This window comes from Gossypium arboreum, chromosome 3, assembly GCF_025698485.1.
Source record: "Gossypium arboreum isolate Shixiya-1 chromosome 3, ASM2569848v2, whole genome shotgun sequence".
Lineage (NCBI taxonomy): Eukaryota > Viridiplantae > Streptophyta > Magnoliopsida > Malvales > Malvaceae > Gossypium > Gossypium arboreum.
Window position 1 is genome coordinate 83878963 of NC_069072.1, and position 15532 is coordinate 83894494.

Sequence of the window (15532 nt, forward strand, 5' to 3'; positions counted from 1 at the left end):
AAAAGGGAAGAGAAGAAAAAAAGATGAAAGAAGAAGAGAGGGAGAGCAAGGAGAGGAGCTAGGTGGTGGTCGAATTTGGGGCAGGCTACGGCTTAGGGAAGAAGAGATTAGAAAAAAAAAACTAGGAAAAATATGAAAAGGGGATTAGGGTTAAATGGGGGCACGGTCGAGTAAGGTCCGTGTTGGGCCACACAGTCGTGTCAGACGCCTGTGTGGATCATGGTTAACCCGTGTTTGTCGTGAAAATTTAATGGCTACTCATCAAATGGCCTTAAACACGCTAGTGTGTCCCAACCGTGTGGTTCACACGGCCGTATCGCACAGCTGTGTGCTTCATTGTTCGCTTCTGCCACGCCCATGTGGTATCCCCCACGGCCGTGTCGCACTCCTGTGTGACATCTTTTTTACCGTGTCTATCGATTTTGGGTGATTTAAGCCCTGTTTCCACACGACCAAGGACACGCCCATGTGTCCAGGCCGTGTGGGTCAAAAAACTTGTATTTAAACACAAAAAATAGATAAAAATAAATTACTTAGTGGTGTTAGTGTTGAGGTTGCCTCTCGAGAAGAGCTTATTTAGAGTCTAAGCTCAACTTACCTCGTATTTTCACGATCATGGTGGCTCGAGGAGTTGAAACTCCTCGTTCCTGCTATCAATCTTATCAAAATAAGGTTTTAGACGAGTACTATTTACCTTAAAAGTACCAAATTTGGAATGATTTACCTCGACTGTACCGCATGGGAAAACATTGAGTACCAAAAAAGGGATTGCTCCATTAGGATCAGCAATGGCAACACGAGGGTCTGATTCATCTAATAGTACTTTGTCTCCAACCTTAAGCTGATTTGATACACCTTTAAGTTCCTCATGACACTACTTTGGTTCATCGTCTATCATCGGTTTCTCCTTAACTGTTGTTCGCCATTCATCTAGTTCCTCGATTTGTAATGTTCGTCAGTCATGGATGATCCCATTGTTCGTAATAGATCGTGGCCCGTTTATGCTTTTCCGAAGTGTTTCCTGCAAAGAAGGTTGAACCACATGATTAGTCTTATTAACATATTTTATAAAATCATATTCATGACTTACTGTCTTGACCGAATCACGAGCTTAGAGCGTGATCGTATCTTCTCCTACATGGAGTGTGATTTCACCTATACAAACATCAATGATAGTTCTAGCAATTGCTAAAAATGGGCGTCCTAAAATTAAAGGTACGTCATTATCCTCATCCATGTCTAAGACAACAAAATCGATTGAGAATATAAATTTGTCAATTTTAACAAGTACATCTTCAATTATACCCCTAGGAAACCTAATGGTTTTATCAGCCAATTGAACGCTCATCCTAGTTTGTTTGGGTTTCCCAAGACCTAGTCATTTAAACATCTTATATGACATAACATTAATACTTGCCCCTATTAACATTTAAACTACCAATTAAACAAGGAATCGTAAAACTCCCTGGATCTTTTAGTTTGTTGAGTAGCTTGTTTTATAGAATAGCTGAGCAGACTACATTTAACTCCACATGTGATGACTCATCTAACTTCCATTTTTTTGATAAAAGCTCTTTTAAAAATTTAATCGCGTTTGGCATCTGTGAAAGAGCTTCAATGAACGGTAAGTTAATATGTAAATTTTTAAGTAGTTTAAGGAATTTACCGAATTGTTCATCTTTGTGGTATTTCCTTTTTGCATTAGGATATGGTACACGGGGTTTATATTCTTTGCTTACCAGCTTCTGTGTACCATGATTCATCTTATCTTTACCATTACTTACCACAGCTTCGTGCCTCATTTCAAATTTAGATTCAACTAACCCTTCTTTGTTGCGCACAGTGATGGCATGAAGTTGCTCCCTTGGGTTGGTCTCTGTGTTACTGGGTAAGCTACCTTGTGATCATTCAGAGATCAACTTAGCTAGCTGTCCTATTTGATTTTCGATCCCTTGAATTGACGCTTGCTGATTCTTAAGCGTTGAATTAAAAGTGTTGTGGTTTTTTATTTCCTTGACCACCTTATGAGAAATTGGGATGGTTCCTCCAACCTGAATTATAAGTGTTACTATACGGATTATTTTGAGGTCTAGAATTATTACCCATATAGTGGACTTGTTCCTCTTCGGTACTAAGGTTGAGGGATGGATAATATGTGTTGTGTACTCCTCCTCCATTTGAATTACACCTCATTACTAGATGTACCTGAGGAGAACCATACAAACCATCAATCTTTTTATTTAAAAGTTCTACCTAGTTAGATAGCATAGTGACCGCGTCTAGGTTGAAAACACCAGCTGCTTTTGTTAGCTTTATTCTCATGACTTGCCACTGATAGTTATTCAGTGAAATCTCTTCAATAAATTCGTAAGCCTCTTCAGGTGTTTTGTTGTTTAAAGTTCCACCGGTGGCTACATCGATCAGTTGTCTAGTTGAAGGGTTCACACTGCTGTAAAAAGTCTGAACCTGTAGCCATAGAGGTAACCCATGGTGAGGGCACCTTCTCAATAAGTCCTTGTATGTCTCCCATGCATCATAAAGAGTTTCTATATCCATCTGCACAAAAGAAGAGATATCATTCCTCAATTTAGCCATTTTAGCCGACGGAAAATATTTGAGTAAAAAAGTTTTGGTCATTTGCTCCCAAGTAGTGATTAATCCCTGTGGTAACGAGTTCAATCATTGCTTAGCCTTATTCCTTAATGAAAAGGGAAGCAACCAAAGGCGAATGGCATCGTCAGAAACGCCATTGATCTTAAAAGTGTCGCAAAATTCTAGAAAATTTGCTAAATGAGTGTTCGGATCCTCGTCCTGCAAACCATCAAACTGAACAAACTGTTGTATCATTTGAATCGTGTTAGGTTTCAGTTCAAAATTATTTGCAGCAAAAGTAGGTCTAACTATACTCGATTCAATTCCTGTTAAATTGGGCTTAGTATATTCGTACATAGTACGAGGAGCAGAATCCTGGTTCACTGGATTTGCGGCAACCACAGGAGGCAGTGGATTATTTTTATTTTTAGCCATCTCCTCGGTTGTAGTATGGATATCGTCTTCTATCTCTTCCTCTATGTATTGTAGACTACGCCTTATTTCCCTTTGGCTTCTGATAGCTGTGCTCTCGATCTCACTATTAAAAAGAAATGGCCCTGACGGGTTCCTCCTAGTCATAAACTAGAGACACCTGCCAGAAGCAATTAAAAAGAAAAATTTAGGAAAGAAAAATTAAACTAAAAACAAAAAGTAAATTGCAATAAAAGTAAAAATGGCTAAAGTAATAAAAACCAAGTGTTCCTAATATCTTAGTCCCTGGAAACGGCGCCAAAAACTTGGTGGTCGCTAAACTAACTAAAAATTCGACCAAAGCAAGCGTACCTATCGAACAGTAGTATAGTTATGGTTAGACCGGAAATATCATATCCACAAGGACTAAAAGTACTAGTAATTACTATCTTTTTATTATCTAGCTGATACATGATATTCGCGACAAGTTTTAAAAATTTATAATTACGCGTTCTTGAAACTAACTATTATCACGATGAAGGCAAGTGTACCTATCGAACAGTAGTATAGCTTTAGCAAGATCGAATTGTCGAACCTAAAGGAACCAAGAGTACTAGTAATTACTTTCTTTTTATTATCTAGCCTAAAAATTAAGGGATTTGTTTATCTAAATTAATTAACTAAACTAAGAGTGCACAGAGAGAAATCAGGGAAAAGCTTTTGGGAAAATTCGATTGACTAAGACAATACCCAAGGAAAAATCCACCTAGACTTCACTTGTTATTTGACTTTGAATCAGACAATTTATTCATTTGACTTGATCCATAGAAATCCCTAAGTTATATTATTATCTCTCTCGAGACTAATAATGTCTAACCCTAGGTTGATTAATTGAAATCTCTTTCTAATTAACACTTAGTGTTGCACTAACTTGATCTATGGTTCCCCTTATTAGGTTTCACCCTAATCCGAAAAAATCTTATCACCCTATCTCTAGGCGTGCAATCAAATCCGCTTAATTATGACAAATTTACTCTTAGATAGGGTCTATTCCTCATCTGAATAAGAGCATTAACTCGAATCAATATCCTGGAATATTAAAACAAGAATTAAGAACACATAATTAAGAACATCAAATATTTATCATACAATTCAGATAATAATAACAAGATCCATCTTAGGTTTCATTCCCCTTAGGTATTTAAGGGGTTTAGTTCATAATTATAGAAGAAAACATCTCAGAAGAATAATGAATACAAAACATAAAGAAAACCCAAAACCCCTGAATGGAAATTGAAGGGAGATCTTCAGTCTTGATGATGAATCCGGCTTCTGAGATGGACCAATCGACTTCCCTTGAGTAATTCCTTCCTCCTACTCTGTGTCCTCCATTCTAAGTGCCTCCTTTGGTGTTTAAATAGGCTTTAGAATGCCTAAGAGCCCTCAAAAGTGGCCTTTTTCAAATAGGGCTATGCTTGGTCTCGGCAGGGACACACCCATGTGACACGCCCGTGTACGATTACTCTAGCTCGAGGTCAAGGCCGTTGAATAGGCATGGGCGTGTAGTCTATTCGTGTAAGTCGTACTTCAATCCTGCCAAATGGACACGACTGTGTGACATGCCCGTGTGAGGAAGTCCAATTGATTTCCCATGTGGGTCTATTTTCTCCGTTTTTGGCTCATTTCTCGCTCTTTGTACTCTTCTATTGTGACAGCCTTAAAACGACCCTAGTCGGAATGTGGTTTCGGGACCACAAAATCGAGGCATAAAAATAATTTGATATTTATTTTGATGCCTATAATATGTGTTAACTCATGTGTGATATTTTTGATGCTTTAATTTAGAGTTATAAATGTGAATTTCACTAGAAAGGACCTAGTAGAAAACTTTGAAAGTATGATGGGGAAATGTGTGATGACTAATTAAAGCATACATGCAAAACATTGGCCTTGCATGTCAAATACCCCCTTTTTTTTACAAGTGATGGCCGGCCATGACAAAGAAATATGGGCTAAACATGTCATGAAACATGTTTTGTTGGTGCATTAGGGAGAAACAATAAACAAATAAGTATGGGTAATAAAGAAAGAAAAAAAAAATGTGTGTGTGTGAGTGAAACCCCCATTGTCAGTGCATTGAGGAAGAGAAAAGAAAAAAATTTGTTCATCCATTTTCATTCTCTCTTGACCGAAATTACTAGAGGGAAGGAGGAATTTTGCTTCATGCTTGGTTTGGAAGAGGATTAGGAAGAGGTTTGGCTATACTTGCATCAAGATTAAGGTATGTTTGAGGTTGTGCCATGAGATTCATGCATGTTGTTAGTTGATAGTTTGATGCTCTTGTTAGCCCATGGTTCAAACCTTTGTTATATCATGGGGATGGTATTTGGCCAAGGTGGATTTTGTGTTATTGCCATTGCATGTTAAATATGAAGCTTACTAATGATATATGTGATGGTGGATTGATGGCTCTTGGACTTTCTTTTTAGTATTTTTGGGTAAGACATCAAGTTCTTTGTTTAATCATGACCAAAATTATGGTGTTGTGATGTATTCGGCCATGGTACATCCAAAAGTGTGATTTATGCTCATTGCATGGAAAGTAAGATTTGTGTTTTGAAATTTTGTTCATGTTTAGTTGCAATCAACTTGAGATTCGGCTCTAGCATATATATATATGTATATATGTTGTACATGATGTGTTGTTATGACATATATACTATTTCAAGGTGTATATTCGCTTGTGATGATGTTTCGATCATGAAGGAAATGATAGATGTGTATTGAGTTACATTATGGAATGCATTAGTTAGTAAAATGTATGCTGTTTTTTTTTGGTGTGGTATTAAGTGTATAATTGGCCTCAACATGGACATGCATATTCGGCCACATGAGGGGAATTGGTGTGCATGCATTTGGTTAGAGGCAAGCATATTGATGCCTATTCTTGGCTTAGAAAATTCGGCTAAGAGGGATATTAACTAATGTGTTAAGTTCGATTCATGATTTCGTACATATGCGACTTTGATGCCTAATGAGTATATATATTGACTAAGTACCTTGAATTCCTCTTTCGATGCTCAAATGATTAAATCGATTTATTTGTTAAATTAAGCTCAAGAGCAAAGGGGAACTAGATCCGACAAAGGGAAGGAAAAAGTGGTCGAATAGCCATTGAAATCGTTCGACGACATCCTAGGTAAGTTCTTGAGTAATAGAGCTTAAATTCTGAATTGATTAGATCATGTTTAAAGCAAATTAAAATCATGCTCTTTGTGTGTGGCTATTGAGCCGAAATTGCAAGTGTGAAAAGTGCCTTGTGTTTGAGTTTTGCTATTGAAAATGAAATCCGAATGTGTCATAATTTATTGATAATTGTGCTCGGTTATTCGAATGATGTCCGGGCTAAGTCCCAAAGGCTTTGTGCTAAGTGACTATATCCGGACTAGGATCCGAAGGCATTCGTGCGAGTTAATAAATCCGGGCTAAGCCCAAAGGCATTTGTGCAAGTTACTAAACCCGGGTTAAGTCCCGAAGGCATTCGTGCGAGTCACTATAACCGGGCTTCGTCCCGAAGGCATTTGAGTGAGTCGTTATATCCGGTTAAATTCCGAAGGTGCGTGATTCGAGAATAAGCGATCTTGCTGTAAAATTTCAATTAATACGCTTGAAAAATTCCAGCAATGAGGTATGTTCATATGAGCTTAAATTAGTTGATTCCCTTCGAATAATATTCGCTCAGTCGAGTAATGAGTTTCCGGTATTTGACTAAGGTGATCCCTTATGTATGAACATAGGGGTTGGAATGTGAAATGTGTATGATATTGAGAATTTGTGCATATGAAATTATTAGTTAGCTTTATGAATGCTATGCTTTTGTTGTGCTGGAATTTCTTGCTCAAACTTACTAAGCATAAATTGCTTACTCCGTTTTCTCTGTTTCTCTGCTTTATAGATTTTGCTCATTAGCTATCGGATTCGGGATCATCAAGTCAAGTCATCCACACTATCAAAGCCTCCATTTTGGTATAATTTTGGTTGAACTTGAAATGGCATGTATAGGACTACCCTTTTGTTGAAGGTCATGTACCTTTCGGTTTTGTGTAAACTTGGATAGCCATGCGAAAATGGCTTATATATCGTTTTAGTATAGTACTATAATCGTTTGTATGTTGATCATTATGAGGTATGGAATTGTTTTGAACGATTAGCCATTGGAATGGTTAATCATGATCACACTTTGTGCTATGTATGCAAAAAGGGCCAATTGAATCTTGGAAATCATGAAATAGGTAAAGCCTACCTTAAAGGCAGATGCTGACTGCAGCAGTGATGTGGATGTGAAAAATCACTAAAAATATTAGTAATGGTATTAAATAGTGAATAAATTATGTAAATGAACCTTGATGAGTCTACTTTCATATGGAAGAAACGAAACAGTCATAGGAGTTACATGTTAAGAGATATTAAAGTTCTCGTGAAACAGGGCCAGAACGGTTTCTGGATCCCCTATTCCGACTTTGGAAATTCATTGTAAATTAACCAGAGATAATTAGGAGTCATGCCATATATTTATAGATTCCTCTCTGAGTCTAGTTTCTATAAAAACAAACTACATCAGTATTAAAGCCCTGTACAAGGAGATATTCAATTCGTAACGCACGAAGGTCAGTGTAGTCGAACCCTGGGATAGGGGAGACTTTAACTAATAAACTGTACTAATTGGCTTGACCAAAAATTCTAGAAAAAAATATTTAGATGGACATATGAGTCTAGTTTCAGGGAAAAATTACGAAACTAATTTTTGAGCTTTGAAACTCGATATATGATTTTTAAGGCGACAGTGATGAGTAACCAGCTTGTCTGGAAAATTCTAAATGGACTGTGAAAAGAGTTAAGTCTGTGTGCACCTTGTGTTCGATTCTGGTAACGGACTCGGGTACGGGGTGTTACAATTTTATTGGTATCAGAGCTACGGTTTAGTCGATTCTAGGACTACCGTAATGCGTTTGGGTCTAGCTATACATGCCATTTTATGTGATTATTCGATAGTGTGGTGATTTCTGACAATTGAAATGTGTTTATTTATAGTAATGGATCCCGATCCCGACCGAGCGGTAGCTGATGATCTTGAGAGTGTAGCGCCTACTCCCGCGCAAGGTACAGCTCTGGCGGACTCTCAACCTATTGCTAGCAATCCGAATGATGAGGCTAGGCAAGCCTCTTATAGCGTGATGAATGATTGGTTCAACCAATACATTCGAACTAACACGGCTATTCCACAACCTCCATTCCTGACTAATACGACCCCCGCACCTACAATGCCTCCGGTAACTGACCAAATAAGGTCGAATAAGCCCCCAGTGGACAGAATCCGAAAACATGGGGCTACTGAATTTAAAGCTACCGATAGCGACGATGCCGAGCAAGCTGAATTTTGGTTGGACAACACGATCCGGGTACTCGATGAGCTATCTTGTACACCCGATGAATGCCTAAAGTGTACTATCTCCTTGCTACGTGATTCTGCCTACTATTGGTGGAGTACTCGACTTCACAGTGCCGAGAGTAAGTAACTTGGGAGTTTTTCCAAACCGAGTTTGAAAAAGTATATCGACCGAGATTTATGGATCAAAACGGAAGGAATTTCTCGAACTTAAACAAGGTTCCATGTCGGTTACCGACTATGAACGAAAATTTGTGAGCCTTAGCTGGTACGCGCGAGAATGCATTTCTTCAGAAGCTGTGATGTGTAAACGCTTCGAAGATGGACTGAATGATGAGATAAAGCTATATGTTGGCATTTTGGAAATCCGAGAGTTTGTGGCTCTTGTCGAGCGAAGTGCAAAGCCGAGGAGCTCAAGATGGAGAAAAGAAAAGTGAAGTGGGAGCAAGGGAGTTTCAGAAGAGGTCTTGGGAAGCCCTTCCAACATCATCAAAGAAATTTAGAGATGGCTTAGGCGGTCTAGAGACACTTCGGCTTTTCTAGACGAGATCACGATCGACCCCCTGTGACCACACGAGTCACTTCGATTGCCAGTGGTGGGAATGATCGACGAGAGAGAACGGAGTGCCAGTATTGTGGCAAATGGCATTCTGGAAGTTGTAGATTCCGTGACCGCTCCTGTTACAAGTGCGGATCGAGTTGACCACTTCATTAAAGATTGCCCGAGGTTGTCTCGAATGAATGTAGATCGAGTGGGAAGCCGGTGCTACCACCGCCGAGGTAGACCATCTAGAAATACGGGCAATGCTAGTGGTGGTCAGAGAGGATCTAGAGATGTTACGACCAGATCCGAGGCTCGCGCTCCTGCTAGGGCTTATGCTATAAGCGCACGCGAGGATGCTTCCTCGCTAGATGTTATTACGGGTACTTTCACTCTCTTTGATACTAATGTGATTGCTTTAATTGACCCTGGTTCTACTCAATCTTATATATGCGAAACCTTAGCATCCAGTAAGACTTTACCTATTGAGTCTACTGAGTTCGTAATTCGAGTGTCAAATCCCTTGGGTCGTTACGTGCTGGTCGACAAAGTGTGTAAGAAATGTCCCCTAGTAATTCGAGGTTCCTGTTTTCCGGAGGACTTGATGCTTTTGCCGTTCGATGAATTTGATGTTATTCTTGGGTTGGATTGGTTGACCGTGCATGATGTGGTTGTGAATTGCAAAAGCAAGACTATTGATTTGAGGTGCGCAAATAACGAGACGATCCGAGTTGAACCTACGGACTTGAAGGGGTCGCCAGCTGTAATATCATCAATGTTGGCCCAAAAATATGTAAGAAAGGGGTGCGAAGCATACCTTGCATATGTACTTGATGATAAGGAGTTAGAAATAAAACCCGAATCATGCTTGGTGGTTCGTGAATACCGGATGTTTTCCCAAGAATTACCGGGTTTGCCACTGTTCGGGAGATAGAGTTTGGTATTGAGCTTGTACCTGGGACCACACCGATTTCAATAGCTCCATATCGTATGGCACCAACGGAATTAAAGGAGTTGAAAGCTCAGTTGCAAGAGTTGGTGGATAGAGGTTTTGCTCGCCCGAGTTTTTCACCTTGGGGTGCACCAGTGTTGTTTGTGAAAAAGAAGGACGGAACCATGAGGTTGTGCATCGACTATCGTCAGCTTAATAAAGTGACAATAAAGAACAAATATCCGTTACCGCGTATCGACGATTTTTTCGATCAACTGAAGGGAGCCTCAGTGTTCTCAAAAATAGATTTGAGATCGGGCTATTACCAGTTGCGAATCCGAGATTCGGACGTACCTAAAACTGCCTTCAGAACGAGATATGGTCACTACGAGTTCTTAGTAATGCCGTTTGGGCTCACTAATGCCCCTGCGGTATTTATGGATTTGATGAATCGGATCTTCAGACCGTATTTGGATCGGTTCGTAGTTGTGTTCATTGACGACATCTTGGTCTATTCAAGAGATGAGACCGAACATGCGAGCACCGAGATTAGTGTTGCAAATTTTACGGGATAAGCGGTTATATGCTAAGTTCAAGAAGTGTGAGTTACGGTGAAGCGAGGTAGCTTCTTGGGCCATGTGGTATCTGCATCGGGTATTCGAGTCGACCCGAGTAAAATTTTAGCCATACTTAACTGGAAGCCTCCGAGAAATATTACTGAGGTTCGGAGCTTTTTGGGACTTGCCGGTTACTATCGACAGTTTGTAAAAGGATTCTCGATAATAGCCACACCCATGATGAAACCGCTTGAAAAGATGTCAAGTTTGAATGGACGGAAAAGTGTCGAAAAGTTTCGACCAATTGAAAACTCATTTGACTAAGCTCAATACTAGTACAAACCGAATCGGCAAAGAGTTTGTCATCTATAGTGACGCTTCCCTACTTGGGTTAGGTTGCGTATTGATGCAAGAGGGTCGAGTTGTGGCCTATCGTCGAGACAATTAAAGCCACATGAGAAAAATTATCGACCCATGATCTCGAATTGGTCGCCATCATATTCGCCTTAAAGATATGGCGACATTACTTATTTGGTGAGAAGTGCCATGTGTATTCGGATCACAAAAGTCTCAAATATTTGATGACTCAAAGAGACTTAAATCGCAACAAAGACGTTGGCTCGAGTTGTTAAAAGATTATGAGCTCGTCATTGATTATCACCCGAAAGGCTAATGTGGTTGCGGACGCCTTAAGCGAAAATCACTTTGTTTTCTGACGATGAATGTACACTTGTCTATCCTACCCGACAATGTGTTAGTAGCCAATTAAAGGCCAAACCATTGTTGATGATCAAATTCGTGAAGCTCGGAAAGTTGATGATGAGTTGCTTGCAAAACGGGTGAGTGTGTTCGAACAAGGAATCGGAGTTTCAAATTGATGATGACGATTGTTTGAGGTTCGAAGTCGTCGTGTGTTCCAAAGAATTGAACTTATTTCGATAATTCGAACGAAGCCCATTGTAGCCGAATGGCAATCCACCCGGAGTACGAAGATGTACAACGATTTGAAACGTCGGTTTTGGTGGCATGGTATGAAGCGAGACATCTCCGACTTTGTTTGAGATGTTTAATATGTCAACAAGTGAAAGCGAAACATCAAGTGCCTTCAGGGTTACTTCAGCCGATCACGATACCCGAGTGGAAAAGGGATCGAGTCACAATGGACTTTGTGTCCGGACTGCCATTGTCAGGAAGTAAGAAGGATGCGATTTGGGTTGTTGTTGATAGACTGACTAAGTCGGCTCACTTTATCCCCGTGCGTACGGATTTTTCATTGGATAAACTAGCCGAATTGTACGTTTCTCAGATTGTGAGATTACACGGGGTACCGATTTCTATTGTGTCGGATAGAGATCCGAGATTTACCTCGTGATTTTGGAAGAAATTTCAAGAAGCTTTGGGTACCAAGTTGCATTTCAGCACCGCCTTTCACCCTCAAACCGATGGTCAATCCTAGCGGATAATTCAGATACTTGAGGATATGTTGAGATGTTGCATCCTCGAGTTCGATGGTTCATGGGAACAGTATTTACCTTTGATTGAATTCGCACAACAATAGTTTTCAATCAAGTATTAAGATGGCGCCTTACGAGGCTTTGTACGGGCGTAAATGCCGTACACCATTGTTTTGGACCGAGCTCGGTGAAAATAAAATTTTCGGAGTGGATTTGATTATAGATGCTGAACAGAAGGTAAAGGTAATCCGTAAAAGTCTGAAGGCGGCCACAGATCGTCAGAAATCGTATGCGGATTTGAAACGAAAAGACATTGAGTATCAGGTGGGAGATAAAGTGTTTCTTAAAGTTTTGCCTTGGAAAAAGATACTCAGATTTGGCCGTAAAGGCAAATTGAGTCCGAGGTTCATCGGGCCATATGAAATCTCCGAACGAGTTGGCCCAGTTGCTTATCGTTTGATTTTGCCCCCTGAACTCGAAAAGATTCACAACGTCTTCCATGTTTCAATGCTTCGACGCTATAGATCTGATCCGTCGCACGTAATTAGTCCATCAGAGGTTGAAATTCAAGCTGATATGAGTTATGAAGAAGAACCGATTCGTATCCTAGCTCGTGAAGTGAAAGAGTTGCGAAACAAAAGGGTTTCGCTAGTGAAAGTGTTATGGCACAAACACGGGATAGAAGAAGCTACTTGGGAACCTGAGAACTCTATGAAAGAGCGATATCCAAATCTATTTACCGGTAAGATTTTTGAGGACGAAAATTTCTTAAGTGGGGGAGAGTTGTGATAGCCTTAAAACGACCCTAGTCGGAATGTGGTTTCGGGACCACAAAACCGAGGCATAAAAATAATTTGATATTTATTTTGATGCCTATAATATGTGTTAACTCATGTATGACATTTTTGATGCTTTAATTTAGAGTTATAAATGTGAATTTCACTAGAAAGGACTTAGTAGAAAACTTTGAAAGTATGATGGGGAAATGTGTGATGACTAATTAAAGCATACATGCAAAACATTGGCCTTGCATGTCAAATTCCCCCTTTTTTTACAAGTGATGGCCGGCCATGAAAAAGAAATATGGGCTAAACATGTCATGAAACATGTTTTGTTGGTGCATTAGGGAGAAACAATAAACAAATAAGTATGGGTAATAAAGAAAGAAAAAAAAATGTGTGTGTGTGAGTGAAACCCCCCATTGCCGTGCATTGAGAAAGAGAAAAGAAAAAAAATTTGTTCATCCATTTTTCATTCTCTCTTGACCGAAATTACTAGAGGGGAAGGGAGGAATTTTGCTTCATGCTTGGTTTGGAAGAGGATTAGGAAGAGGTTTGGCTATACTTGCATCAAGATTAAGGTATGTTTGAGGTTGTGCCATGAGATTCATGCATGTTGTTAGTTGATAGCTTGATGCTCTTGTTAGCCCATGGTTCAAACCTTTGTTATATCATGGGGATGGTATTTGGCCAAGGTGGATTTTGTGTTAATGCCATTGCATGTTAAATATGAAGCTTACTAATGATATATGTGATGGTGGATTGATGGCTCTTGGACTTTCTTTTTAGTATTTTTGGGTAAGACATCAAGTTCTTTGTTTAATCATGACCAAAATTATGGTGTTGTGATGTATTCGGCCATGGTACATCCAAAAGTGTGATTTATGCTCATTGCATGGAAAGTAAGATTTTTGTTTTGAAATTTTGTTCATGTTTAGTTGCAATCAACTTGAGATTCGGCTCTAGCATATATATATATGTATATATGTTGTACATGATGTGTTGGTATGACATATATACTATTTCAAGGTGTATATTCGCTTGTGATGATGTTTCGATCATGAAGGAAATGATAGATGTGTATTGAGTTACATTATGGAATGCATTAGTTAGTAAAATGTATGCTGTTTTTTTTTTGGTGTGGTATTAAGTGTATAATTGGCCTCAACATGGACATGCATATTCGGCCACATGAGGGGAATTGGTGTGCATGCATTCGGTTAGAGGCAAGCATATTGATGCCTATTCTTGGCTTAGAAAATTCGGCTAAGAGGGATATTAACTAATGTGTTAAGTTCGATTCATGATTTCGTACATATGCGACTTTGATGCCTAATGAGTATATATAATGACTAAGTACCTTGAATTCCTCTTTCGATGCTCAAATGATTAAATCGATTTATTTGTTAAATTAAGCTCAAGAGCAAAGGGGAACTAGATCCGACAAAGGGAAGGAAAAAGTGGTCGAATAGCCATTGAAATCGTTCGACGACATCCTAGGTAAGTTCTTGAGTAATAGAGCTTAAATTCTGAATTGATTAGATCATGTTTAAAGCAAATTAAAATCATGCTCTTTGTGTGTGGCTATTGAGCCGAAATTGCAAGTGTGAAAAGTGCCTTGTGTTTGAGTTTTGCTATTGAAAATGAAATACGAATGTGTCATAATTTATTGATAATTGTGCTCGGTTATTCGAATGATGTCCGGGCTAAGTCCCAAAGGCTTTGTGCTAAGTGACTATATCCGGACTAGGATCCGAAGGCATTCGTGCGAGTTAATAAATCCGGGCTAAGCCCGAAGGCATTTGTGCAAGTTACTAAACCCGGGTTAAGTCCCGAAGGCATTCGTGCGAGTCACTATAACCGGGCTTCGTCCCGAAGGCATTTGAGTGAGTCGTTATATCCGGTTAAATTCCGAAGGTGCGTGATTCGAGAATAAGCGATCTTGCTGTAAAATTTCAATTAATACGCTTGAAAAATTCCAGCAATGAGGTATGTTCATATGAGCTTAAATTAGTTGATTCCCTTCGAATAATATTCGCTCAGTCGAGTAATGAGTTTCCGGTATTTGACTAAGGTGATCCCTTATGTATGAACATAGGGGTTGGAATGTGAAATGTGTATGATATTGAGAATTTGTGCATATGAAATTATTAGTTAGCTTTATGAATGCTATGCTTTTGTTGTGCTGGAATTTCTTGCTCAAACTTACTAAGCATAAATTGCTTACTCCGTTTTCTCTGTTTCTCTGTTTTATAGATTTTGCTCATTAGCTATCGGATTCGGGATCATTGAAGTCGAAGTCATCCACACTATCAAAGCCTCCATTTTGGTATAATTTTGGTTGAACTTCGAAATGGCATGTATAGGACTACCCTTTTGTTGAAGGTCATGTACCTTTCGGTTTTGTGTAAACTTGGATAGCCATGCGAAAATGGCTTATATATGTTTTTAGTATAGTACTATAATCGTTTGTATGTTGATCATTATGAGGTATGGAATTGTTTTGAACGATTAGCCATTGGAATGGTTAATCATGATCACACTTTGTGCTATGTATGCAAAAAGGGCCAATTGAATCTTGGAAATCATGAAATAGGTAAAGCCTACCTTAAAGGCAGATGCTGACTGCAGCAGTGATGTGGATGTGAAAAATCACTAAAAATAGAAGAAATGGTATTAAATAGTGAATAAATTATGTAAATGAACCTTGATGAGTTTACTTTCATATGGAAGAAACGAAACTATCATAGGAGTTACATGTTAAGAGATATTAAAGTTCTCGTGAAACAGGGCCAGAACAGTTTCTGGATCCCCTGTTCCG

At 39.2% G+C, this 15532-nt stretch overlaps 1 non-coding gene across 1 annotated transcript; it reads left to right on the forward strand.

Annotated features, from left to right (window-relative positions):
* Positions 1–2482: 2482 nt before the first annotated feature.
* LOC128290918 (small nucleolar RNA R71) lies at positions 2483–2589 on the forward strand. The gene has a single exon (XR_008280697.1). It is a non-coding gene; the product is annotated as a small nucleolar RNA R71 (small nucleolar RNA).
* The last annotated feature ends 12943 nt before the right edge of the window (positions 2590–15532 follow it).